This window comes from Nicotiana attenuata, chromosome 1 (genome assembly GCF_001879085.1).
Source record: "Nicotiana attenuata strain UT chromosome 1, NIATTr2, whole genome shotgun sequence".
NCBI lineage: Eukaryota > Viridiplantae > Streptophyta > Magnoliopsida > Solanales > Solanaceae > Nicotiana > Nicotiana attenuata.
In genome coordinates this window covers 23,547,377-23,575,334 of record NC_031989.1, presented here as the reverse complement: position 1 = coordinate 23,575,334, position 27,958 = coordinate 23,547,377, and positions in this window count along the sequence as shown.

Here is a 27,958-nt window from a genome sequence, read left to right as displayed (position 1 = left end):
AACTTCTAGGTTGACTAACAATAAGGCAGAGTATGAGGCCATGATTGCAGGTCTCGAGCTAGCTTAAAGCTTGGGGCAGAAGTCGTTAAAGACAAGTGCGATTCTTTATTGGTGGTGAACCAAGTAAACAAAAGCTTCGAAGTTCGAGAGGATAGGATGCAAAGGTATTTGGACAAGCTACAGGTAACCTTGCACCGCTTCAAGGAGTGGACTCTAGACCATGTACCTCGAGAACAAAACAATGAGGCCGATGCACTTGCAAACTTGGGGTCATCAGTCGAGGAAGATGATATTATCCCGGGGACTGTTCTCCAATTATCGAGATCTGTGGTCGAGGAGGGTCATGCCGAGATAAATTCTACAAGTTTTACTTGGGATTGGAGGAATAAGTAAATAGAATATTTGAAAAATGGAAAGCTCCCATCGGACCATAAAAAGTCTAGGGCTCTACGAACTAAGGCTGCTAGGTTCACATTGGATAAAGATGGAACATTATACAGAAGGACGTTCGATGGACCATTGGCGGTATGTTTAGGGCCGGGGACACCGATTATGTTTTACGAGAGATCCACGAAGGCACTTGTGGAAACCACTCCAGAGCCGAGTCTTTGATTTGTAAAATTGTTAGAGCAGGGTATTACTGGGATAGCATGGAAAAAGACACAAAGGAGTTTGTTAGAAAGTGCGATAAATGTCAAAGGTTTGCACCGATGATTCATCAGCCCGGAAAGCAACTTCATTCAGTCCTGTCACCATGGCCTTTCATGAAATGGGTAATGGACATCGTCGGTCCTCTTCCAACGGCCCCAGGCAAAGCTAAATTCATTTTGTTTATGACTGACTACTTTTCTAATTGGGTGGAAGCACATGCCTTCAAGAAGGTCAGAGAAAAAGAAGTTATTGATTTCATCTGGGACCACATCGTGTGTCGATTTGGGATACCTGCCGAAATCGTATGCGACAATGGCAAGCAATTCATCGGCAACAAGGTAACAAAGTTTCTCAAAGCACACAAAATAAAAAGGATCTTATCAATGTCGTATCACCCGAGCGGAAATGGACAGGCCAAATCGACAAACAAGACTATCCTTCAAAACTTAAAGAAAAGGTTGAACGATGCTAAAGGGAAATGGAGAGAAGTTCTGCCCGAGGTTCTTTGGGCATATCGAACGACATCGAAGTACAGCACGAGGGCAACCCCATTACGACTCCGAGGCCTTAATTCCAGTCGAGGTCGGGTAACCCAACGCCAGATTTCGACATGCATCGGAGGAATCAAATCACGAGGCTATGAATACTAGCCTCGAGCTATTAGATGAAAAACAAGAAGATGCACTTGTTTGGATGGCTGCACAGAAGCAAAGAATCAAGAGGTATTATAATAGAAGAACCAACCTTCGACACTTCGGAATCGGGGATTTAGTTCTCCCCTCAATACTCGAGACCCGAATAAAGGGAAACTAGGCCCGAATTGGGAAGGACCATACCGAGTCATCGGAGTCATTGGAAAAGGATCACACAAACTTGGCACGATAGAAGGTGAACAATTGCCAAACAATTGGAATGTATCGCTACTCAAAGATATTATTGCTAAGGTATGACTGATAAGTGCATTTTACCAGATGTTGACCACATAATTTCTCTCATAAAAATATATAAATTATCATGTTTCCTCCATATTTTTAACTTTATTTTGCATGAATAATTATAGAAGAAATTTTGTGGCAATATGAAAAAAGAAAAACAAATATTCAAGAAAAATACAACAAAGAAGTGTAAGATCGAGCTATGACTGTTACTGCCGTGACAATGCACCAAGTCTCGATTTGCCATGATGAAATCGATGAAATCTAAACTTAGAATGACAGAATTCTTCTCTGTAAATTCAAAATCTAGATTTGCCATGGAAATCTAGCACCAAATCGAGAAGTCATCATGAATTTTTCTTATATAAGAGATGTTGCCTGATCAGAAGATGGATCGCATTTTGAGAGAAAGCTTAGAGCTAGAAGTCTGAATCCAAATTCTTAATAAGCTTCTCTGTTTTATTTCTTTCACTAGTATCGAGTTATCTTTTCTTTTAAATCACAATAGTGGTTTAGTTGTTATTTCTAAATAAACCAGCGTAGGAAATTACTCTAGTTCCTGCTTTTAGTTAAATAGGGGGGATTATTCTTCTTAAATATTTCTTTCTATTTTCTTATTTAATGGACAAGAATATTTCCATTGTTAGTACTAATACCAGTATGGAGTAACTTTTCTTGTGTTGGGAGAAAGACGAGATCTTAATATTTCTATATAATAGTAGATATTATTCCTCAAATTCACATGCTTGAGCTAAAATTTATTTAACTTTTATCTTCTTTTACAATTAGACGTTGTTTAATTTATTAACATCTATATATCTTGTACTACATATTAACTGTTTATTAATTCTGTAATCGAGAGAGGCGGAAGAAATAATATAGTTAAGTTTAGTATTGATAGATGTTAATAGTTATTCAGTAACATCTATCTCTTTTATGTTATAATTAATTTTACACTTATTTGTAATCGAGAGAGACGAATAGTATAATAATCAGTTATAACAAGTAGGGTAACCGAAAGGGACTTACTAACAAGAGCGTGTTTTAGTTCAATCATATATTTCTGGTTCTTTAATATTACTAGTTTGAAGATTAATTTGTATAATCGAGAGGAGTGCAATTAATTATTCAACTTAAGTAATAATATATATTTGTAATCATGAGAGGCATTTATACATTTTTGAGAAATAGAAATTGAAGAATAATAATTCTACTATATAATAGAAATATTAAGTGAAGTCAAGATCCCAAAACCTTTTTTATTATATTTGTGAAAAATAAAATATTTTCTATTGCTCTATTCATGCATCTTTAGTTAGTTAATTTACAACTTAACTCTGTCTAATTTTCTCAAATAGTAATTAAAACAAGAAACGTCTGTAGAATACATAAACCAATCTCTGTGGGTTCGACATCTTTCTATACTATTATTTGACAGAGTACGAGTTAGAATTTTATATACGCTAGACACTCATCAAATTTTTGGCTCCGTTGCCGGGGATTGGCTAAAGTCTACTACTGATTAATTGTTTCACAACTAATTTGAGATTTTTTTGGGTCTAATTATTTTAACTTTTCTGCAGAAATTTCAGAAAGTGTATGACCCGTTCCTCTTCTGGAGAACTAGTCAAATACGATCCTGAAATTAAAAAATCCTTACGGTTGTTGCGAAAAGAACATGCCTCACGATCTCAAATTTTCACATCAGAGGAAATGGAGAATGAAGAACTCAATAACCAACTCACACCACATAAAGTGGAAGAACAGTTCGATGAGGTGGCACCACGATGTGATAGAATACTCCGTGATTATGCAAGGCCAAATGAGTTTGAAAGAGAATCAAGTGTGAGGAGACCACCAATTACAGCAAACAACTTTGAAATCCGCACAGGCTTGATTCAAATCATTCAACAGTCATGTCAATTTACTGGTGATGCGAGTGAAGATCCTCACACCCATTTAATTGATTTTCTTGAATTAGTTGAAACTTGCAGGTATAATGGAGTCACAACAGATGCTATCAGGTTGCGGCTTTTTCCTTTTTCATTAAAAGGTGAAGCCAAAACATGGTTGCTAAGTGTAGCAAGAGGTTCCATTACAACATGGGACCAAATGACCCAAAAATTTCTTAATAAATATTTTTCACCTGCAAAAACATTTAAAATGAAGCAAGAAATCAATAATTTTATGTATACAGATTCTGAATCTGTATACCAGGCATGGAAAAGATTAGCAGCAATGTTAAGAAAATGCCCACATCATGGTATCCAAGACCTTGACATTTTATATATTTTCTATCACGGTCTTAAACCCTCTGCTAGAAATGTAATTGATGCAGCATCAGGAGGATCAATAATGGGAAAAACTACTACAAAAGCAATGCAATTACTTAATAAAATTTCAGAAAATGTTGTCCAATGGCCCTTAGACAGAATGATTATCAAAAAAATGGCAGGAGTAAATCAAGTTGAAGCTTTGAACTCATTGACACAACAAATTGCGACTTTAACACAAAAAGTGGAGGCTTTTCAGGTAGGTTCTCACTCATCACCCCAACTTGAGAATTGTGATGTTTGTCAAGGTAATCATCCAAATCATGAATGTCAAGCTTCAATGCAAAATGAAGAACAAGTAAAGTAAATGCTATTGGTTATACAACCAGCTACTCATTTGGTAGTCCCATGGCACAAAAACATCCAGGATTTCAATGGAGTAATCTTAAGGGTGCTGAAAATCCTCAAAGATTTTTTAATCAAAAGCAGCAGGTACAGGGACCACCTGGTTTTCAAATCAAAATAGAGAGCAACAAAATTTTCAACAATATCAGCAGCAGCCTCAAAGAGCTCATCAACAAAGCCTTGAAGACCTGATGTATAAATTCATTAAGGCTACTGACGAGAAGGTTGAAAGTCAACATTCAGCTATAAAGAATTTGGAAATTCAGGTAAGACAATTGACAACCCTCATGTCTGGACAAATTCAAGGTGCTCTACCAAGCAACGCTGAGAAAAATCCAAAAGAACACCTCAAATCCATCTCTCTATGATCATGTAAATCTCCTAATGATCCATATGCAGATAGAGAAGGAAAGCTACAAGAAGTGGAAAAGATAAATGAAGGTGAGAATAAAATGGAATCTAAGTTTCCAAAAGAACAAAATAATAAAGGGAAAAATGTAAAAGAAAATGAATTGATAACAAATCCTCACTCTGTACCTCTCCATTTTCTCCAAAAGATGAAAAGAGAAAAGCTTGACAAACAGTTTTCAAAATTTCTAGATATTTTGAAGCAACTTTTGTCACGATCCAAAATCCACTAAGGGTCGTGATGGCGCCGGACACCACTGTCAGGCAAGCCAACCCCATATAACTAGTAAATTCTCGTTTTAATATTTTCAAAATCATTTCTGCTAAGCATTAAACAATGAATAACAAATTTCACTGAATAAATAATGACGTATTTAATAAACTTAATATTGAATAATCCCATAATCATCCCAGAACCCGGTGTCACAAGTGCATGAGCAATCACTAGGAAATCAAATGAAGTACAATGACTGTTCGGAATAAAAATTGGACAGAAAGTAAATACAGTACTCTGAAAGAGACTATGCTGGCTGCGAGTCGCCTCGAGAGATGCAGCTCACCTAAGTCTCCGTATCATCCATGCTGCTACGCCCATTAGGCCTCTAGAGGTACATGGGCATGTGTAACAAAAATGCTCAGCAAGTGTAGCATGAGTACAAAAATAACGTGTACTCAGTAAGTATCCCGTCTAATCTCGAAGAAGAAGAGATGAGAGGCCGACTTCGACACTTACTAGTGGTCCAATAATAATATACCAACAATATAGTAAATCGAGGATTTTTGGCTCTAACTCAATAGCATAATGCATGTAAATAATTCTTTCTTTTATAGAAAATTCCCAAATTTTATTTTCATCATTTATACATTAATCTCAGGCCAGGGAGAACAAATATCAACACTTATGAATTTCAAGGCAAGCAATACAAGCATGCGCAAATCATGCCGAGGTCGTACGGCTCGATCCAACAAATATTTAAACTGTGCAATGCCAGAGGGTCGAATGGCGCGAACCATAGATGCATCTATTTAATCTACCGAGGAGTTCGGCCCGTTCCACAATATTTAAACACATTCAAACAGTCAAATCAAGAATTCATCAAGGAGCAATTATTCAGGAAAAGGCAAGCTTCTCTTTTAAAAGTCAAGAAATGATGTCTAGCCTTTTAGAAATTTATTTATACGTTCGATATGTTTTAAGCATTTTTAAGTTGACAACAAGGTTGCAAATATTACAAGTAAAGCATGCTTTTGGGCCCTAGACTACCCGGACTTAAGCATAATAGTAGCTACGGACGGACTCTCATCACCTCGTGCGTACGTAGCCCCCCACAAATAGGAGCACATATCCAATTAATTCGCCTATGGGGACAATTCCCTCTTACAAGGTTAGAAAGGAGACTCACCTCACTCCGAAGTTCCATAACTGGCATTCCACGCCCTTCTGAAGACTCAAAATGATGCACAACGTTCCAAAACTAGCCAATAATTATATAAACCCATTAATACATATTCAATTACTCATAATAATCCAATGTATAACAATTTCTAACCTCGATCGAAAAGTTAACAAAAACGTCCTCGGGCCCACGTGCCCGAATTCCGAAGTTTTTCGAAGATAAAGTTTTCTCATAACCTCACGAACTCAAATATATTATTTACTCTCAATTTCATGTCCAAAATCGTGGTCAAAATCCAAGAATACCAATTTTCTAGGTTTTCCTTAAAACCCCAACTTTCTACTAATTTCCATACCTAAATCCGTATCTAAATCATGTATTTAACTTGTAATGAGTGGAAATAACTTACCTTGTGACACTTGAAGAACATCTCCCCTCGAAGCTCTCCAAAATCGTCCACATCAAATGAAAAATGGGAGAAAAATGGCCGATTCCCGATTTAAAAGAACACATTGCCTCCAGCCTTTCCGCACTTGCGGTGCACTAGCCGCACCTGCGGAAATTCATCGCAGGTGCGTTCCTCTTCAAGCTTGGTGAAATCCGCTTCTGCGGTCACTCACGCGCACCTGCGCCTTCGCACCTGCGGGTGCCCTTCCGCTCCTGCGACCCAACTGCCCCTCACACATTCCGCATCTGCGGAGCTTACCATGCACCTGCGGGCTCGTAGATGCGGAAATACCCTCGCATCTGCGGCCCCTCCCAGCTCTGCTCAAACGCGCTTCTGCGACCACGAAGCCGCTCTTGTGGGCTCGCACCTACGACCCTCTTCTCGCAGGTGCGGTTACACCAGAAGCCTAGCTGCTTCAGTTTTTTCTCAACTTCAAATTTCCATCCGAAATCCACCCGAGGCCCCTGGGACCCCGTCCAATCATACCAACCAGTCCCAAAACATAATGCGGACCTCCTCGAGGCCTCAAATCACATCAAACAACGCCGAAATCACGAATCACAACCCAATTCGAGCTTTTTTGAACTTTAGAACTTCAAACTTTTACATTCGATGCCGAAACCTATCAAATCATGACCGATTGACCTCAAAATTTGCACACACGTCATATTCGACATTACGAACCTACTCCAACTTTCAGAATCGAAATCCGACCCCGATGTCGAAAAGTCCACTTCCGGTCAAACTTCTCAAAAACCTTCAAATTTCTAGCTTTCGCCAAATGACTCCAAAATGACCGACGGACCTCCAAATCCACTTCCGACCGCGCTCCCAACACCAAAATCACCATACGGAGCTATTCGCAGACTCGATATCCCAAATGGACATCGATAACACTGAAATGCACTTCATCCCAAACTTATGGAATTCTTCCAAAATGCTAACTTCCATAATAGGTGCCGAAACGCTCCCGGGTCATCCAAAACCCGATCCGGACATACGCCCAAGTCCAAAATCATCATACGAACCTGCTGGAACCTTCAAATCCCAATTATGAGGTCGTTTACTTAAAAATCCAATCCTTGCCAATTCCTCTAACTTAAAGCTTCCGAAATGCGAATTCTCTTTTCAAATCTACTTCGAACTTCCCGGAATTCAATTCCGACCATACGTACAAGTCATAATACCTGATATGAAGCTGCTCATGGCCTCAAACTGCCGAACAACGTGCTAGAGCTCAAAACGACCGGTCGGGTCGTTATATTCTCTCGCACTTAAACATACGTTCGTCCTCGAACGTGCTAAGAACTGCGCTGGAGTTGTCCGAAATCACTGTTTGACACCTCGTGCACCTACCCGTGCTACCACAACTCAGTTGAGCATATTAGCTCGATCAAATCTGAAGATATTCTCTTTATTTAGGAAAATGAGCCTTATAGTCTAGTTTCAACATCCGAAATTCTCTGCCATGCTTGCTTCCAATATATGGACACCGTATCAATCAATACGCGATGTACCAGAACATGACTGCATACCCTTGCGGAATTCTCACCATGCGCCACATCATTCACAGGACCATAATAACATTCTCGGATCATAACAGCTGACATTCCCCAAATCTGATGCTCACAATGCACCTCATGACATGTATAAGTCTTGTTCCAACTCTTACAATACTGCCACGACGGAAGAGATGTGTAGAAATTCATAACCACTGCCGAGTTGACCAACCGTTGAGCCTATACTCCTGACAAGGATCATTACCTCATTCTGAACCATATAATGGTATTTGCTCCTTAATATGCTTCTTATAATCCGGTCGCACTGACCCTAGGTCCAATAATCTTGTCTCACCCAGTACGAACTGCTTAGGCAATAAGACACCCCAAACATGACCAACAGTCTCATATGATGCCACAATATGCCAATAATCTACAGACTCGAATGCGATACATAAGGAAAACAAACTCTGGAAGGGACTACTCAACCCACGCAACCAATATGAACTTTCCTCAGAAAATGGGAAAGAAGACACACAGAAATAGATATAGGGAACTGTACTCAACATCATACTATTGTGGCGTGCAACCCAATCCAAATAACATACCCGTAGCGGCGTGCCACCCGATCCACACATAAAATTCACATAAGGAGATACACACCGAGCTAAATTGCTTACTACTACAAAATACCAAATATCGGTTGCAAGCACGCTAAGTGCATAATACCATCCCTGGGGGGGGGGGGGATAGATAGCGCCATACGCTACAAAACTCAAGCACTACTGAGGTGCGATATATGATATGAATCTCAAGAGCCATCCTGCTCACATAACACCATCGCTACGCGAAACCTCAACACATACGAATTTATCAAGCCGTTTCACAACTCACACGGCACAATATAATATTTCATGAAATGGCCGGACGAAACAATATCCAATGTCCGAATACTCCTCCATGAGGAGAGCTATGCTGAAATGAACACATCTCCTGATATAGAGCCCATATTCATATTTAAATCCATTCACAGACCTCAAGCCAATTCTGATCGCACTGTACTAGGCTAATAACCTTTCATGGTCCATAATAACCTTCTTTTTCCTCATAACACACAAGAACAACCATCATAACCGGAGCAAACCTCCACCGTCCATAGCTCAATAAACCGAGTGCCCTCCAGGCATAAATTCTCAAATTAGTGATATTACCACCATCTTCATACTTGGGTTAAATTTTTAATCAATCAAGTGACTGCATGTCACACAAATACAATCTTCCCGTGAGATACGCTTCCACGATCTCATGCACCAGGTAACAAGTCTGCACTTCCATATCACCGGCCACACAAATGCTGTAAAGCAAACCAAGAATCCTTAAAGATCTATTCCCACACTCGGAATCCCAAACGGACATTGATAACACTGAAGTGCACTTCATCCCAAACTGATGGAATTCTTCCAAAATGTTAACTTCCACAATAGGCGCCGAAACGCTTTCGGGTCATCCAAAACCCGATCCGGACATACGCCTAAGTCCAAAATCATCATACGAACCTGCTGGAACCTTCAAATCTCGATTTCGAGGTCGTTTACTAAAAAATCCAATCCTTGCCAATTCCTCCAACTTAAAGCTTCCGAAATGCGAATTCTCTTTTCAAATCAACTCTGAACTTCCCGGAATTCAATTTCGACCATGCGTACAAGTCATAATAAATGATATGAAGCTGCTCATGGCCTGAAAGTACCGAACGATGTGCTAGAGCTCAAAACGACCGGTCGGATCGTTACAACTTTACATTAACATACCTTTCTCAAAGAAATTTTGTGAAGTAAAAGAAAATTGGAAGAAGTTTCAATGGTTAAGCTTACAGAAAAATATTGTACTATACTTCAAAATAAGCTTCCTCAGAAACTTGGTGATCCGGGAAGTTTTAAATCTAATGTAGTACTATACTCACTTTGAAAAGGCGTTATGTGATTCAGATGCTTCAATAAATCTAATGTCTTTTTTAATTTTCATGAAATTAGAACTTGGTGAAATGAAAGATACTGGTGTGTCTCTTCAATTAGCTGATCAAAGTACTAAGAGACCAAAGGGAGTTATTGAAAGTATCCTTGTCAGGGTTGATAAATTTGTATTTCCAGTAGATTTTATAGTGCTTGAAATGGAAGAAAATACTGAGGTACCATTAATTTTAGGTAGACCATTTCTCGAAACAGGAAGAGCAATTATTGATGTTCATCAAGGACAATTAATATTGCGAGTTGATGAGGAAACAGTAATTTTTGACATGCAGAAAATGATAAAATTTCCTGGGGATGAGTCATCATCATCTTGTTTTCAAATTGATTTACTAGATGACCTTGTAGATGAATACAAAGATTATCAGTTAATTACTGATTCATTGGAGAGATGTTTGGCTAGGTCAGGTACCATAAGTGATGATAATCCCATAATTATAGAACAAGCTGAGATACTAGAAAAAGAGTCAGAAAATGAGAAAGTCTCACAAGAAGGAGTTCAATTAAAAATTGAACTCAAAAGAACTTCCTTCTCATTTAAAAAATGTGTTTCTTGAACCCGAATTATTTCCAGTAATCATTTCATCTTCTTTGACTATAGAACAGGAAAGCAAACTGATTGGAGTCCTGAGAAAACACAAAAGAGCCTTAGGGTGGACTATAGCTGACATCAAAGGAATCAGTCCAACTATTTGTATGCACAGGATTCTTATGGAGAATGATTATAAGTCAATAGTCCAACCCTAAAGGAGACTAAACCCAGGAATGCAGGATGTCGTCAAGAAAGAAGTGGTGGAACTTCAGGTATCATTTATCCAATATCTGACAGTTCTTGGGTGAGTCCTGTACAGGTAGTACCAAAGAAAGGAGGTATGACAGTAATAAAAAATGAAAATAATGAACTCATACCTACTAGAACAGTCACATGATGGAGAGTCTGTATTGATTAACGACTTAATGATGCCACAACGAAAGATCATTTTCCTTTGCCCTTTATTGATCAAATGCTTGAAAGAGTTGCATGCCATGGTTTTTACTGTTTTCTTGACGGATATTCTGGGTATAATCAGATACCAATTGCTCCAGAAGATCAAGAGAAAACCACATTCACATGCCCCTAAGGTACGTATGCTTACCGAAGATGTCGGCAATTCAATGCTCCTACTACATTTCAGCGTTGCATGTCGGCAATTTTCTCAGATATGACTGAAAAGTTTCTTGAAATATTTATGGTTGATTTCACACTTTTTGGTAAGACATTTGAAGATTGTTTCTATCAGTTAACTCTGGTGCTTAAAAGATGTGAAGAGATAAATTTAGTTCTTAATTGGGAAAAATATCATTTCATGGTAACAGAGGGAAATGTTTTAGGGCATAAATTCTCTGCTAAAGGGATAGAAGTTGATAAGGCTAAAATTGATCTTATAGCAGGATTACAACCACTATTAAAGGCATTAGAAGTTTCTTAGGTCATGCAGGTTTTATAGAAGGTTTATAAAAGACTTTTCAAAAATTTCAAAACATCTGACTAACCTACTGATGAAAGATGTGAAGTTTGAATTATCAGATGATTGCAGAAAAGCATTTGAGATTCTCAAGGAACATTTGACTAATGCTCCAATTGTTGTTTCTCCTGATTGGAGCGAACCATTTGAAATAATGGGTGATGCAAGTGATAGCAGTTGGAGCAATATTGGGGCAAAAGAGAGACAAGATTTTCAGGCCTATTTACTATGCCGGTAGAACCCTTAATGAAGCTCAAAAGAATTATGCTGCAACTGAGAAGGAACTACTAGCAGTAGTATTTGCGTTTGACAAATTTCTTTCCTATTTGATAGGAACAAAGGTTACAATTTATACTCATCATGCAGCTTTAAAGTACCTCTTAGCAAAGAAAGATGCTAGACCCGGATTGCTAAGATGGATACTTCTTTTGCAAGAATTCGATCTTAAAATAAAAGATTGAAAAGGTTATAAGAATCAGGTAGCTGATCATTTGTCTCGTTTGGAAAATCCTCCTACTAAGATAGAAGATATCAAAGAGTCCCGATGAACATATATTTTCAGTGACAACCGTTATAAATAGACTACCTTGGTTTGCTGATATTGCCAACTATTTGGCTGGAGGATGGATTCCAAAAGATTTTTCTTATGAACAAAAGAAAAAACTTAAAAAAGAAGTAAGACATTATTATTGGGAAGATCCTTACTTGTTTAAATTTTGTGCAGATGATATAATCAGGAGATGTATACCAGAGACAGAAATAAACAACATCTCAAGTCACTGCCATGATGGGGTTGCAGGAGGACACCATGGAGGAAGAAGGACAACAGCTAAAGTACTTGAAGTTGGCTTTTTCTGGCCTACTCTATTCAAACATGCAAGGAATTATGTCGCCACTTGCGATAAATGCTAGAGAATCGGTAACATTTCAAAAAGGGGACGAAACGCCTCTTAACTCTATTTTCGTGTGTGAAATCTTTGATGTTTGGGGCATTGATTTTATGGGTCCTTGTCACGACCCCAAACCACCCCGGTCGTGATGGCGCCTATCGCAGAACTAGGCCAGCCGATTCAACACTTAACACATAAAGGTTTTCTTCTTAATTCATTAACTAATCATATATGATCACTAATCTTTCGTTTTAATGTATCAAAATAAGCGGAAACAAGTAAACGAAAACATCAAAACTGCCTGATCCCGGTGTCACTAGTCATGAGCCACTACGCTACAGTCTGATACTGTCTACTCAATACAAAATAAGACTGAAATGTGTAAAACTGAAGATAGGAAGGAGAAAGGCAGGGCTGCGGACGCCATGCAGCTACCTCGCAATCTTCGAAATGCTTTGAAGGCAAGAGACAACACTCACTCGGATGCTCTGGCAACTGGATCTGCACACAAGGTGCAGGGAGTAACGTGAATACGCCAACTCAGTAAGTAACAATTATAAATAAAGGCTGAGTGCAGTGACGAGCATTTAGAAACATAAGTATACTATAACATAAAAATCTCAGAGAAAATAGTCAGATCAAATCAGTAGATAAATTCTGAACAACCAGTTAAAACTCCAGTTCAATGAAAAGTTGTTAAAACATTTATTCAACATTTCCAATAGCGGCTCAGTATAAAGAAGAGTGAAAACCAGTATTTTCATAACACAAGCCCTCGGGCGGAGTATCACTCATATATATATATATAGCCCCTCGGGCAAGCCTCTCAGTCACTCGGACTCAACTTCCACACTCAGCACTCACACTCAGCACTCACGCCCAATAGGTATCTCATAACAACCGCTGCGGCGTGCAGCCCGATCCATAAATATATAGTCAACTGCGCTCACTGGGGGTGTGCAGACTCCGGAGGGGCTCCTACAGCCCAAGCGCTATATCGCTGCGGCGTGCAGCCCGATCCATTATATCGCTGCGGCGTGCAGCCTGATCCATATATATATATATATATATATATATATATATATATATATATATAACGTTGCGGCGTGCAACCTGATCCATAACTATCCTCATAATCTGGCCCTCGGCCTCACTCACTCATCCGCCTCACAAGCCACTCGGGCGTCTGAGTGCAAACTCAGGGAACTCAGCCCACAACACTTTCATAATTATTAAAATAGAGTGAGGAACAAGATTTAACAATAAGAAGGTATAAACCAGTACTCAGGATAATGCTTTCTATCAAAAACAATGAGAAAATAACAGTAAAGTGCCCCTGAGGGTCCAACAGCACGGCACAAGGCCCCAAACATGGCATTTGGCCCAAGTTAACAGAATCATTTCTATAACACATAGATATCATATAGAGTTTATAAAAATATGCAACTCTACAGCTGCCACGGGACGGACCAAGTCACAATCCCTACGGGTGCACGCCCACACGCCCGTCACCTAGCATGTGCATTACCTCATTTATCAAAATAGTACGAAATTCCAGGGTTTCATACCCTCAGGTCTAGATTTACAAAAATTACTTACCTCAAACCGGACAAAAATCTACTTCGCAATGCCCTTGCCTCTCGACTTTGCCTCAAATCGCCCCGAATCTATCCAAAATCAGAATCATAACATCAATACGTGCCAAATGAACAAAGCCCACGCGAAAATTATCAAATTAGGTCAAAATTCCCAAAATTGGCCAAAACCAACCCCCAGGCCCACGTCTCGGAATCCGATAGAAATCACAACACTTGAATCCTTATCCTCCCACGAGTCTATACATACCAAGATCATCAAAATCGGACCTCAAATGGCCCCTCAAATCCCCAATTTAACTCTCCAATTTGAAGCCCTAATCTCCCCATTTCTTCCCTAATTTTCCCATTAAAAATCATGACTAAACAATGAAATAATTGCCACAAACATAAGATACAAGGTCCAAGTAGCTTACCTCACAGAAAGCACTTAAATTCTCCCTTGAAATCGCAATCCCCAAGCTCCAACTCGACCAAAAATGGTGGATAAAAGACTGAAATTCGCGAAGTGATGCTTATATAGTTCTGCCCAGCGATTTCCGCACATGCGGTCTCCAAGTTGCTTCTGCGATGCCGCACTTGCGGAAAAACCATCGCAGGTGCGATTTTCACTTAAACCCTGAGAATACCGCTTCTGCGGTCCATATTCGTATCTGCGGTCCCGCAGATGCGGTCCTTAGTGCGCACCTGCGGCCTTACCTGAGTTCCCAAATTTTTCCGCATCTGCGGCCTTGCTCTCGCGCCTGCGGCCACGCACCTGCGGTTCCCTATCCGCAGGTGCGGTTATGACAGAATCAACAACTTCAAGTGCTCAAATTCAAGTCCAATCTTTCCGACAACCTTCCGAATCCATCCCGAGGCCCTCGGGACACCAACCAAAAATACCAACAAGTCACATATCGTCATTCAAACTTATACCAACATTCAGAACACTCAAAACAACATCGTAACACCAAATCACCCTCGGATTCAAGCCTAAGGTTTCCAAAACTTCCGAATTCCGCAAACGATGAAAAAGCCTATCAAACCTCATCCGAATAACCTGAAATTTTGCACACACGTCACAAATGACACAACGGACCTACTCCAATTTCCAAAATTCCATTCCGACTCAGATATCAAGATTTCCAATGTCGACCGAAAAATGCCAAATTTCCATTTTTGCCAAGTCAAGCCTAAATCTACCACGGACCTCCAAATTACATTCCGAACACGCTCCTAAGTCCAAAATTACCTAACAAAGCTATCCGAGCCATAAAAACTCACATCCGAGACCTTCTACTCATAAGTCAACATCCGATTGACTTTTCCAACCTTAGCTTCCAAATAAGAGACTAAGTGTCTCATTCCACTCTAAAACCACTCCGAACACAATGCAACCAACACGATATGATCAAATACAACTGAACAACATACAAGGGAGCAGAAATGGGTGAAACGGGGCTGAAACTCATGAAACGACCGGCCGGGTCGTTACATCCTCCCCCTCTTAAACAAACGTTCATCCTCGAACGAGTCAAGAAACATACCTGAAACCTCAAATAGGTGAGGATATCTTCTCCGCATCTCCTGCCAGGTCTCACAAGTAGCCTCCTCCACGGGCCGACCTCTCCACTGCACTTTCACTGAAGTTATCTCCTTGGATCTCAACTTTCGGACCTGCCGCTCCAAAATAGCCACTGGCTCCACATCATAAGTCAAATCACTGTCTAACTGAACCGTGCTGAATCCAAAACATGAGATGGATCGCCAATATACTTCCGGAGCATAGAAACATGAAATACCGGATGCACACTCGACAAGCTAGGTGGCAAAGCCAGTTCATAAGCCACCTCCCCAATCCTCCGAAGCACCTCAAAAGGCCCAATGAACCGAGGACTCAATTTACCCTTCTTCCCAAATATCATAACACCCTTCATGGGTGAAACCTTCAGTAGAACCTTCTCCCCAACCATGTAAGACACATCACGAACCTTCCTGTCAGCATAACTCTTCTGTCTCGATTGCGCTGTACGAAGCCGCTCCTGAATCACCTTCACCTTGTCCAAAGCATCCTGAACCAAGTCTGTACCCAAAAGCCTAGCCTCGCCCGCCTCAAACCAACCAACAGGAGATCTAAACCGTCTCCCATATAAAGCCTCATATGGAGCCATCTGAATACTCGACTGATAACTGTTGTTATATGCAAACTCTACGAGCGGAAAAAACTGATCCCATGAACCTCCAATATCTGAATAGTGCGCACGGACTGCCCATCCGTCTGAGGGTGAAAAGCTATGCTCAGCTCAACCTGAGTACCCAACTCTCGCTGTACGGCTCTCCAAAAGTGCGCAGTGAACTGAGTACCTCTATCTAAAACGATGGAAACTAGGACACCATGCAGGCGAACAATCTCTCGGATATAAATCTCTGCTAACCGCTTTGAGGAATAGGTAGTACACACAAGAATGAAGTGCGCGAACTTGGTCAGCCGATCCACAATCACCCGAATAGCGTCGAACTTCGCCAAAGTCCGTGCGAGTCCAACTACAAATTCCATGGTGATCTGCTCCCACTTCCACTCTGGAATATCTAACCGCTAAAGCAAGCCACCCGGTCTCTGATGCTCATATTTCACCTGCTGACAATTGAGACACCGAGCTACAAATCCCACAATATCCTTCTTCATTCTCCTCCACCAATAATGTTGTCTCAAATTCTGATACATCTTCGCGGCACCCGGATGGATGGAATACCGCGAACTGTGGGCCTCTTCCAGAATCAACTCCCGAAGCCCATCTACATTTGGCACACATATCCGGCCCTGCATCCTCAATACCCCATTATCCCCAATAGTCACATCTCTGGCATCGTTGTGCTAAACTCTGTCCTTGAGGACAAGCAAATGAGGATCATCATATTGGCGCTCTCTGATGCGATCAAACAAGAAAGACCGAGAACCACGCAAGCTAAGACCCGACTGGGCTCCGAAATATTCAACCTCACGAACCGATTGGCCAAGGCCTGAACGTCAACTACAAAAGGTCTCTCCCCAGCAGGAATATATGCCAAACTGCTCATACTCACCGCCTTCCTACTCAAAGCATCGACCACCACATCGGCCTTCCCCGGATGGTACAAGATAGTGATATCATAATCCTTTAGCAGCTCCAACCATCTCTGCTGCCTCAAATTGAGATCCTTCTGCTTGAACAAGTGCTGGAGGCTACGATGATCAGTAAACACCTCACAAGACACACCATGTAGATAATGCCTCCAAATCTTCAACGCGTGAATAATGGAAGCCAACTCTAAATCATGAACAGGGTAGTTATTCTCATGGGGCTTCAATTGACGAGAAGCATAAGCAATCACTCTACCCTCTTGCATCAACACACACCCAATACCAACTCCCGAAGCTTCACAATACACTTTATATGAACCTGAAGCTGATGGCAAAACTAACACTGGAGCTGTGGTCAAGGCAGTGTTGAGCGTCTGAAAGCTCGCCTCACACTCATCCGACCACAAGAAAGGGGCACCCTTTTGAGTCAACTTGGTTAAGGGTGATGCTATAGATGAAAATCCCTGAACGAACCGACGGTAATAACCTGCCAAACCCAGAAAGCTACGAATATCTGTGGCTGAGGATGGCCTGGGCCAACTCTGAACCGCTTCTATCTTCTTTGGATCAACCTGAATACCCTCACTGGACACCACGTGCCCCACGAAAGCCACTGAGCTGAGCCAAAACTCACACTTGGAGAACTTTGCATAAAACTTCTCATCCCTCAACCGCTGCAATACCACTCTCAAATGCTCCGCGTGCTCCTCCTGACTACGCGAGCATACTAGAATATCATCAATGAATACAATGACAAAAGAGTTGAGATAGGGCCGAAACACGTTGTTCATCAAATGCATGAACGCTGCTGGGGCATTGGTCAGCCCTGTATAGGCAAAATCAGAGGGTCCAATTTCTCGTCACTAAGGCATTTGGAAGATCACCTCAAAGGCTCGAGGCCGCGGAACCGGTTCGAAGGCTCGAGGCCACGGCCGAGTATCTCTCCTCGAGGGTCGACGATACTCGACCCCATGGTAGCATTGATCATGATAGTGATAGAAGTGGAAGGTTCCCAAGACACGCAGCTAGGGCTGACACCGCCTGGCAGGCTACTCTGAACCCAAATCAAGGCGTCAGTTAGCCGTCCCATCCCCATATCTATGTAACTAATGTATTTTGTACTATACGGGGATTTCCCTCCTATATAAAGGGGATCCCTGTCATTATGTAAAACTCTGTTGCTCCAATTACTCCACACGAAATATAGAAGAACATTCTCCTTTCTCTCTAACATATTCTCTTGATATTATTGCTCTCATTTATTACATTCATACTTGTTCTTCATTTATTGCTTATCATTGGCCATAAAGAGCCTTCGTTGATTATCTTACAACTGTTAGCCCTACCCCAACTGCCCTTAATAGCTCGAGCCCGAGCCTTAGAATCGACCTCGAGGCCCTGTATCGGTCAGCTCGAGGCCCCGAATAACTAGCCTATCGGTTTGAATATAGCTTTATCCTTAACTTTATTTTGTCTCTAAGTCTCACATATCCAGCATCAACTGCTTAACAACTAGCGTAAAAATAGATCACGTATTTTTAGAGTCCCATCAACAAATTTAATTGTTATTACCATTTTCACGGTAAACAGTTTGGCGCCCACCGTGGGGCTAAAAATAATAGTGATTATTTTCTTGCTGGTTTCATTACACAACGCAAGTTATCTTTCACGCTTTTTCTTGTCCAAAGATCTTTGATTTTAGGCCATAATGTCTGATTCAGTAAACAACAATATCGAGAACCATGGAGAAAATGGTGTGGCTATTCCAGGTGTTGGTGAGCCGCCACAAAATCTTGAGAACACGCCAGCACATCCACTCCAAACTCATAAGGACCGATTCCGGCGGATGAGGTCTCATGCGACGCTCGACATGTTGAAATAAGCTCCCACACTAATAGGAGCATACACCAAGGTGACCAACAGGAAGCCTAAAACACCCCAGCTCGGGAAGAACAGGAAGTTAGCCTTCATGTTATTTTTGAAATGTTGCAGGCACAACAGCTGGCTATTGCTCAACTGCAAAGTCACCAGAAAACTCCTAGCACGGTAGCACCGGGGACAGCTCCCCCGGCCGAACAGGTACCGGAGAGGTCAAGCAGTAATGGATCGATAGCCGATCCCGCCATAGTAAAGATGCTCGAAGACCTCACCAGAAGGATCGAATTGGGCGAAAAAATGATAGAAGCCAACGATAAGAAGGTCGAGACTTACAATTCCAGGGTCGACCAAATTCTAGGAGCGCCCCCGATTTTGAAGGGCGTGGACTCGAAGAAATTCGTGCAGAAGCCGTTCCCACAGGAAGCGGCCCCGAAACCCATTCCGAAGAAGTTCAGAATGCCGGAGCTTCCGAAATACAACGGTACCTCGGACCCCAATGAACACGTTACCGCGTACACCTGTGCAGTAAAGGGCAACGACATGAAGGAAGACGAGATCGAGTCCGTCCTATTGAAAATTTTTGGAGAAACACTTTCTAAAAGGGCGATGATGTGGTATAATAACTTGGCCCCAAACTCTATAGACTCATTTGCCATGTTGGCAGATTCCTTCATAAAGGCGCATGTCGGGGCCATCAAGGTGGCCACCGGGAAATCCGACGTCTTCAAAATCAAGCAGAGGGAGAATACCCCACCGTGACTTGGTCGGACCGGGCGGTACAACTCAAGGTCTGAATGAGCTTAAGCTCGGTAGCTTCGAAGCAGCTGAAAGAGAACCTGGTCGAATACCCCGCCGTGACTTGGTCGGACGTTCATAACCGATACCAGTCGAAAATTAGGGTCGAGGACAATCAGCTGGGAGCCCCCTCGGGCTCGGTATACCCAAGCAGGCTCCTAACAAAGGAGCCGAAGCTAAATAAAGAAAGATATCAGCCGTACACTGAAGATCGAAGGGACGCCCGAGACGTAACCCACCTCGAAACGACCGAAAGATAGACCGAGGACAGAATCCTCGGGGACTCATCAACCGAGCCGGATTCGACAGGAGCGCAGGACCAGTAGAGGCACCTTGCCTGTCAGAATATAACTTCAACGTCGATATATCGGGCATTGTCTTCGCCATCAGCAAAATCAAAGACGTCAAGTGGCCCAGGCCTATGCAATCGGATCCTTCGCAAAGGAACCATAACCTAGTGTGCGAATTCCACAACACACATGGCCACAGGACCGAAGATTGCCACCAACTCCGAGATGAAGTAACCAGGCTACTCAATAAAGGTCACCCCAGAGAATTCTTAAGCGACCAGGCCAAAAATTAGTTCCGGGAAAGAGAGGCGGCCAAGAAGAACGAAACAAACGAGCCATAACATGTTATCCACATGATCTTGGGAGGCATCGGCGCTCCCCAGGATCCCGTGATGAGAAGGACAAAAATATCCATCACTAGAGAAAAGCGAATCCGGGGATACGTACCCGAAGATGCCCTCACATTCAGCGAAGAGGACTCCGAGACCTTGTCTCAACCTTATAATGACGCACTGGTAATCTCTTTCCTCGTGAATACATTTCAAATAAAACGTGTACCCGTGGACCCAGGTAGCTCGGAAAACATCATCAGGTCGAGGGTAATAGAGCAGCTCGGACTGCTAGACCAAGTCATGCCCGCCACTCGAGTCCTCAACGGGTTCAACATGGCAAGCGAAACAACGAAAGGAGAAATCACTCTCCTAGTCAGCGTGGCCGGCACAACCCAAAATGTCAAATTTCATGTCATCGAAGGAGACATGAGGTACAACGCCTTGTTCGGATGATCGTGGATACACTGCATGCGAGTAGTACAATCCACCCTCCACCAATGATGAAATTCCCAACAAAGGACGGGATTAAAACCGTCAATGGGGAACAGCACGTGGCAAGAGAAATGTTCGCGGTGCACGATGTGGCACCAACACCAATATCTCCACTCTCGAAAGAACCAAAGGGCAAGAAAACTACATCGTCGGCTAAGCCCGATTAAACATTGTAGAGGACCGTACCGCGTCCTCATCACAAGCGACAGGGACATATCAAACCTCGGAACATCACCGGCGCATCCCACGCTAAGGTATAATCATCTCCCTTTTCGTTTTATATTTCATACTAACCCTCATGCAGGCATCCGATCGAAACAACCCAAGCTCTTCCCAACCCGAAGGCCTTAGGTTTCAAAAGCATGCGTTGTACTCTTTTCCTTCAGCCGGGTTTCATCCTGAGAGGGGTTTTACCGGCAAGGTTTTTAGCGAGGCAACATCTATATGCTACCTAAGTAAGATCCAACGAGTGTTCAAGGTTTCTTTTGCAATCAACCTCGAACACTGGAGGGCATCCCCCCGGAAGATCATCCACTCGGAAAAGCCAAAAAACGCCAAATGGGGCCTCAAATAGGAAAGTGATGTACTGGGCCAAACGGTCGAATGAGCCGTGTCCGTATAGCCGGGCCCCCGATGGCAGAGACGCATGTACTTGTATCAAGTAATCAAAGAATACCTTTATCGAAGCATCTCATACTCCAAAGGAAACTCAACATTTTTGCAAAAACAATTCCTCCATCAAAACGTCCCGAACACTCGGGGACTGGCGACAATTCAACACCTGAACGACCTCCGGGTCAGGACTCCAAACTCATAAGCCCTCAACGAGGCAACACGAAAATCACAAAACGTCTCCAAGGCCGAAAGTGCCCCGAATACTCGGGGACTGGCGTCAAAATCTCAAAAAATACACGACCTCAGGGTCGGGATCTCCGAAATTGTAAGCCCCCAATGAGGCAATACAAAATCTACAAGTGACGGCTTCCGAGCCAAGGTACCCCCGATGACTCGGGGACTGTCGCCAATCGCCATTCATTAAAAAACTCGAGGCCATAAGACCCCGAGCGGGCAGACTCAATCTCGTAAAACCTACATAAGGAAACAACAATATCTGTAAGACCTCAAGCAAGGCATGAACAATACTTGTACCAAGTATCCAAAACTGTAAGACCTCAAGCAAGGATGAACAATACTTGTACCAAGTATCCAAAACTGTAAGATCTCAGAGGCATGAAAAATTTGTAGACCTTATTACAGGCATAAACTCGATCCCAAAGTTTAGGTTATATATCGAACTTGTAAGACCCCTAAAAAGGCATACCCTCGATATAGACACCTAAACTACTTCACTCGGGACCAGAATGGCTCCGGCCAAGCACAAATGACTACGATCATACGGCTGTACCAGCCAAACTAACGTAACTCGAGGACGCCCGACCGTCGCTACAAAATCACAGGCCATTACTTCAAATCTACTTCGAAAAGAACCGATTAAACATCAGCATAGGCAAAAGAGCTTCAACCATGTCAGCTCCAAATCACAGGCTTCGAGCTACTCAGCCTCCGAGGCAAACCTTCTGAGGTGCTCGAACATCACCGCAAAATGACTCGAAATCGAGGTTCTTCCCGAACCGACGACGGGCCAGGCAAAAATTACTTCAAAAGACCTTAACTAGGGGAAACTAAAACCAATAAAAGGTCGCTTCGACCCAAGGCGTAAGAGCCATTGTCGCCAGCCCGCATCGGCCCAAAGCGTAAAAGCCATTATCGCCAGCTCACACAAACATAAAAACTTGAGGGTCAATTGAGCTCGAGTCGAAACCCGACTCGGAGACTGAACCCAAAATAGTTAAACTACATATGCCTCAGGGCAAAGCGTAAGAGCCATTGTCGCCAGCCTAATGAGCCTCAGGGCCATGCACATAGAAGATCGCTTCGATCAAAGGCGTAAGAGCCATTATCGCCAGCCCACGCAAACATAAAAGCTTGAGGGTCAAATGGGCTCGAGTCGGAATCTGACTCGGGGACTAAACCCAAAATAGTTGAGCAAAAGCATAAGAGCTCAAACGCCAGCTTATACTAAAGGTCGCATCGACCGAGCACGTAAGAGCCCTCGGGCCAGCCTAATGAGCCCCAGGGCCATGTCACGAATCTAAGGATTCTCACAGACTCTGAGACCAGTTCACCTGGCCAAATTCGAGACAGAAAGGGGTACAAAAGAAGTAAAACCACAAGGTTCTCTTTTATACATATGCGCGAAAAAACATATTCTCCATCTACAAGCATGCTCTGAAAATGCTACATACAAAATGGCAAAATCTACGCCCTACCCCTGGGAGCTACGGCCTACCGGCCTCATCTTCACTCTCCTCGATGTCAGACAGAAGTAATCGAGCATCACGCTCGTCCGCCCTCGCTCGCGCCAACTCTTCCGAGAGGACAAAACCCCTAGCGCGGATCTCCTCGAGAATCTTTCTTCGAGACTTGCAACAAGCATATTCTTTGATCCTCTCCTCGCGATTGAGGATCCTCCTCAACTCGGCTTGAGCATCAGTAGCGTCCTTTAAATAAATGGCCATCTCCTGATCAGACTTAGCTCAGCTCAGTGCTGCTCCGGTCCGAGCATCAACGATCTCAGCATATCCGCTTGGACCAAAGCATTATCTCGAGCTAAGCAGAGTTGAACCTCGAAGGCAGGAACTTTAGCCAAGGCATCCTTCTCCTATGAAGCCTGAACCTCCGCCCGAGCTCTTAGCTCGTCACTGCCATTCTTGACTCGATCGGCTTCATCCCGAGGACGCTCCAGGGCTTCCGTCTTTTTTTGCAACTGGGATAGACGAAGTGTTAGCCTCAGAAGCTAAAAGGCGAAACGTATACCCACCCGGGAAGGAAAATTACCTGCTCTATCAAGTAGCTCTTGTAATTCGAGCTCCGGCATGCCTCATACCGCAAGTGTGCCAGCTCGACTTCCTTTTCCTTGCAAAGGAGCCTAAGGGATCTTTCTCATCCAGAGCTTTCCGGAGCCTGGCTCCATGACGGAGCAGCTAAGACCTAAGCCTGTCAAAAGCCTGCAAAAGTAAATTCGATAAGGAAAGGAAGAAGCGGGATTCAAAAGACCTATGTCGAAACTCACCGCGAAGAGAAGACGACGGACTTTCTCGAAGGCCGAGCGCACATCTGTTAATCTAGCTCCCTCGGCCCTAGAAGAAGTGACTCCGGTCGAGGCACGGTCGCTCGGAGAAACCACCTTTCCAGAATCAGGAACTACGGCGCGGTTGGTTCAGATGGTGTTTCCGTCTTGAAGCCCCGGCCCCGTTTCACCTTACTCCGAGCGCCATTCCCATGCGAATGCATATCCCGCTTATTATTGTCATTCTTTATCTCGGGAGCTGGCAAACCCTACCCTTCTTCGGAGGAGCACGGCCTCGCCTCAAAGGGTCCTCCGATACCTACGATAGCAAGAGTAATACGCAGAAAGGAAAAATGTCTCTCCAAATGAACGAGGGGATAGGAAAAAGTAGTACAAACACACACCGTGATGTTTTGCTTCCCATCTGCCCCGAGACGAAGCTCGCCACTTGCCCTACTCGCAAGTCGTGTGGGTCGCCAACTCCCGAGCCTAACCGGGCAGATCAGAAACATTGCCCGGCGCCCATGAAACCGCTACTGAAAGCAAAAAACACGGTTACAAGACTATCCTTCGCCATAAACAAATTTGAGAAGGCATAAGTTCCACAGGGACAACGTCGGCAGTCCGGACCCGGACAAACCGACTCATCCACTCCTGATCTCCATCTTCCTCATCATCAACAACGAAGGGCGTGGTCAACCAGCATCGCAAGGTTAGCAGACCTCGATGGTGAAAGGGCCGGTACAGCCTAACAAGATGGCTGAGCGTGAATTCAAGCCCCGCCTTCTCTGCAAAGAACCTCATCATCAACACTATTCGCCAAAACGTCGGGTGGATCTGCGCCAAGGTAACCCGGTACTTTAAGCAGAAGTTGAGCGCAACCCTATCAAGGGGGCCCAGTGTGAAAGGATACGAGTACACATTCAAGAATCCATCAACATGATCCGAGATGCCCTCATCCGGGGAAAGTGTCTGTAACACTACTCTCTCCCCCCATCCGCAGTCTCTTCTCACTAACTCAAGGTGCTCCTCTCATATCGAAGAAGTAATATTCAAGGTAAACTCTCGTTGATCCTGAACACCGGAGGCGGAACCCCTCTCTGTCGAGCAGGCCCTAGTATAGCAGCCATGATGGTGGCGAAGTCGGAAAACTAGAGCAGATATTTGTGCAAGTACTGCAGTGCTGAAATGACGAAAGCTTAACACAAAAAAGAGAGGGGGGGGGGTAACTGCCTAAAAAGGTAGGGTCCCCCGAGAGGCAGGAGCGACCCTATATATGAAGAAACGGCAACGGTTTGCCTACCTAAGAAGCCAACAACTTCGCCGCAAGTCCCGAGGCGGTACCTGATCTCGAGGAGCTCCATCAAAGGAAAGTTAGGCCCCAGGAGGCCAACGATATCATCGCCAGTCCCGAGGCGGTATCCGATCTTGAGGATCTCCATCAAAGGAAAGTTAGGCCCCAGGAGGCCGACGATATCATCGCCAGTCCCGAGGCGGTACCCGACCTCAAGGATTTCTACCGAGAGAAGTTAGGCCCTAAAAGGCCAACGCCATTATCGCCAATCCCGAGATGGTACCCGACCTCGAGGATCTCCGTCAAGAGAAGTTAGGCCCTATAAAGCCAACGCCCTATCGCCAATCCCGAGGTGATACCCGACCTCGAGGATCTCCATCAAGGAAAGGTTAGGCTCCAAGAAGCCAACAGCATTGTCGCCAATCCCAAGGTGGTACCCGACCTCGAAGATCTCCATCTAAAAGAAGATAGCTCCAGGAAGCTAACGCCATCGTTGCCAATCCCGAGGTGGTACCCGCCTCGAAGATCTCCATCAAGGAAAGGTTAGGCCCCAAGAAGCCAATGGCATCATCGCCAGTCCCGAGGTGGTACTCAACCTCGAGGACCTCCATCAAAGAGGGGAGTTGGGCTCCAGGAAGCCAATGACATCGTTACAAGTCTCGAGGTGGTGCCCGACCTCGGGGACTTTCGCCAAAAGGGAATCAGGCCCCAAAGAAATAAGCATTCGAGCTCTACCCGTATGGGCTTGGCCCCGAGGTACCGTCTTAGCTCGGACAAGCCCCCCTCCAGGATCTATCTACAACACCTTGAGGCTATCTACTCCAAGTGCAAAGCAAGTTTCTAGGGGCTCCGGATTTGTACGAACCTCCATTCAGGGACTGCCCTCGAAAGCTCAAAGACAGTCCCTGTCCATGGGCCTTCGAGCAAATTTCTCCTCAAAGGTTGCCACGGAGCCTAAATGGTAACTCACGGTTTTAAGGCTCAAAGCATTACATTTATTCGACTCAAAGTAAGGGGTCCGAAGACCCAGGCTTATCGCCCCGATCCGGGCTCGATATTGGCACCGACCGGTAGAGCCATACATTCAGAATCTTCATGAACAAAAATAAAAGGGAACACAGCAAGCGTCAAAGACAAAATTGGAGAAACATCTTTTTATTCATAAATATCCAATTACAAAAGCCCACAAGGGGTCCTTACACAGAAACAAAGAAGAGAAAGGGTACGTATAGTAAAAGCTTAAGAGCCTTGCCTACTCTCAGAGGTGCGACCTCGGCAGCAGCATCTTCGGGCATCATCTCCTCGGGCGCACGTCCTCAAAGACAATATCTTCCAAGCGCCGTCCCCTCAACGGTCTCATCCCGGTCCCCCAAAGTAGCACTTCAAAGGAGAATATGAAGAAGAGGAAAGTGGGAGGAGCAGAAAGGGATGAAAAAACACCTTAGCCCGGTGAAAGGCTCGGTGGGCGTCGGTCTCGCTCGCACAGCTACTTTGAGTCCACTTCTTGGGACATAGTGCCGTGTAAGCTACCGGCCAGAGGTGCCACTTCGTCCCAGGAAAAGCAAAAGAGGCGAAGTGTCACACCAGGTCGGGGAAGGAAGGTGAGAAATGGTGTATAGTCCGAACGCCCTCGTGAGCAACGGTGTATAGTCAAAACATCTTCCCAAAATAGAAGAGATCGGCCTCCCTGTTTCACCACCTCGAGCCAACGACAACAGCAGTAACAACCATAGCAGCAGCAACAATAGCAACAAAACAGCGTAATCCCGCTCGGTGAGGGAGAGCCCAAGCAGAGGGCCGAGGCATGGCTCATGAAGACACCGCCATCTAACCACAAAACCATGGATCCCAAACATGGTAGGTAGCTATGGAGGAAGATAGTGAGAAGAAAGGGATGAATGAACGAAAAAAGGCGTTTAAATAAAGAGGTAATACCGGAAGGCCCCATTTATAGGGGATGATAACGCGGCCATCAATGCCTTTGAAAGATGGATCGACAGGCGCAACCAATGCGTTATTGAAAATCGAATCGACGGCGGCACTGTCGCTTTGGAGAATGGGGATCGACAGTGCATTGAATGATGCCGAAAAGACAATTCCATGGAACGTCCCGATTATCATGAAGGCTTGCGTCACAGGTTGCGTCACCCGTATGACGCCATCGCAGGGAGCCCGAAGAGTTGGATGTCAAAATCGTTTCTTATCATTCCTCTCTAATAAACGCGGGGACTATCTGTATACGGCAAAATCGAAGGGTCCAATTTCTCGTCACTAAGGCATTCGGAAGATCACCTCGAAGGCTCGAGGTCGCGAAACCGGTTCGAAGGCTCGAGGCCGTGGCCTAGTATCTCTCCTCGAGGGTCGACGATACTCGACCCCATGGCAGCATTGATCATGATAGTGATAGAAGTGGAAGGTTCCCAAGACACGCAGCTAGGGCTGACATGGCCTGGCAGGCTACTCTGAACCCAAATCAGGGCGTCAGTCAGCCGTCCCATCACCCATATCTATTTAACTAATGTATTTTGTACTATACGAGGATTTCCCTCATATATAAAGGGGATCCATATCATTATGTAAAACGTTGATGCTCCAATTACTCCACACGAAATAT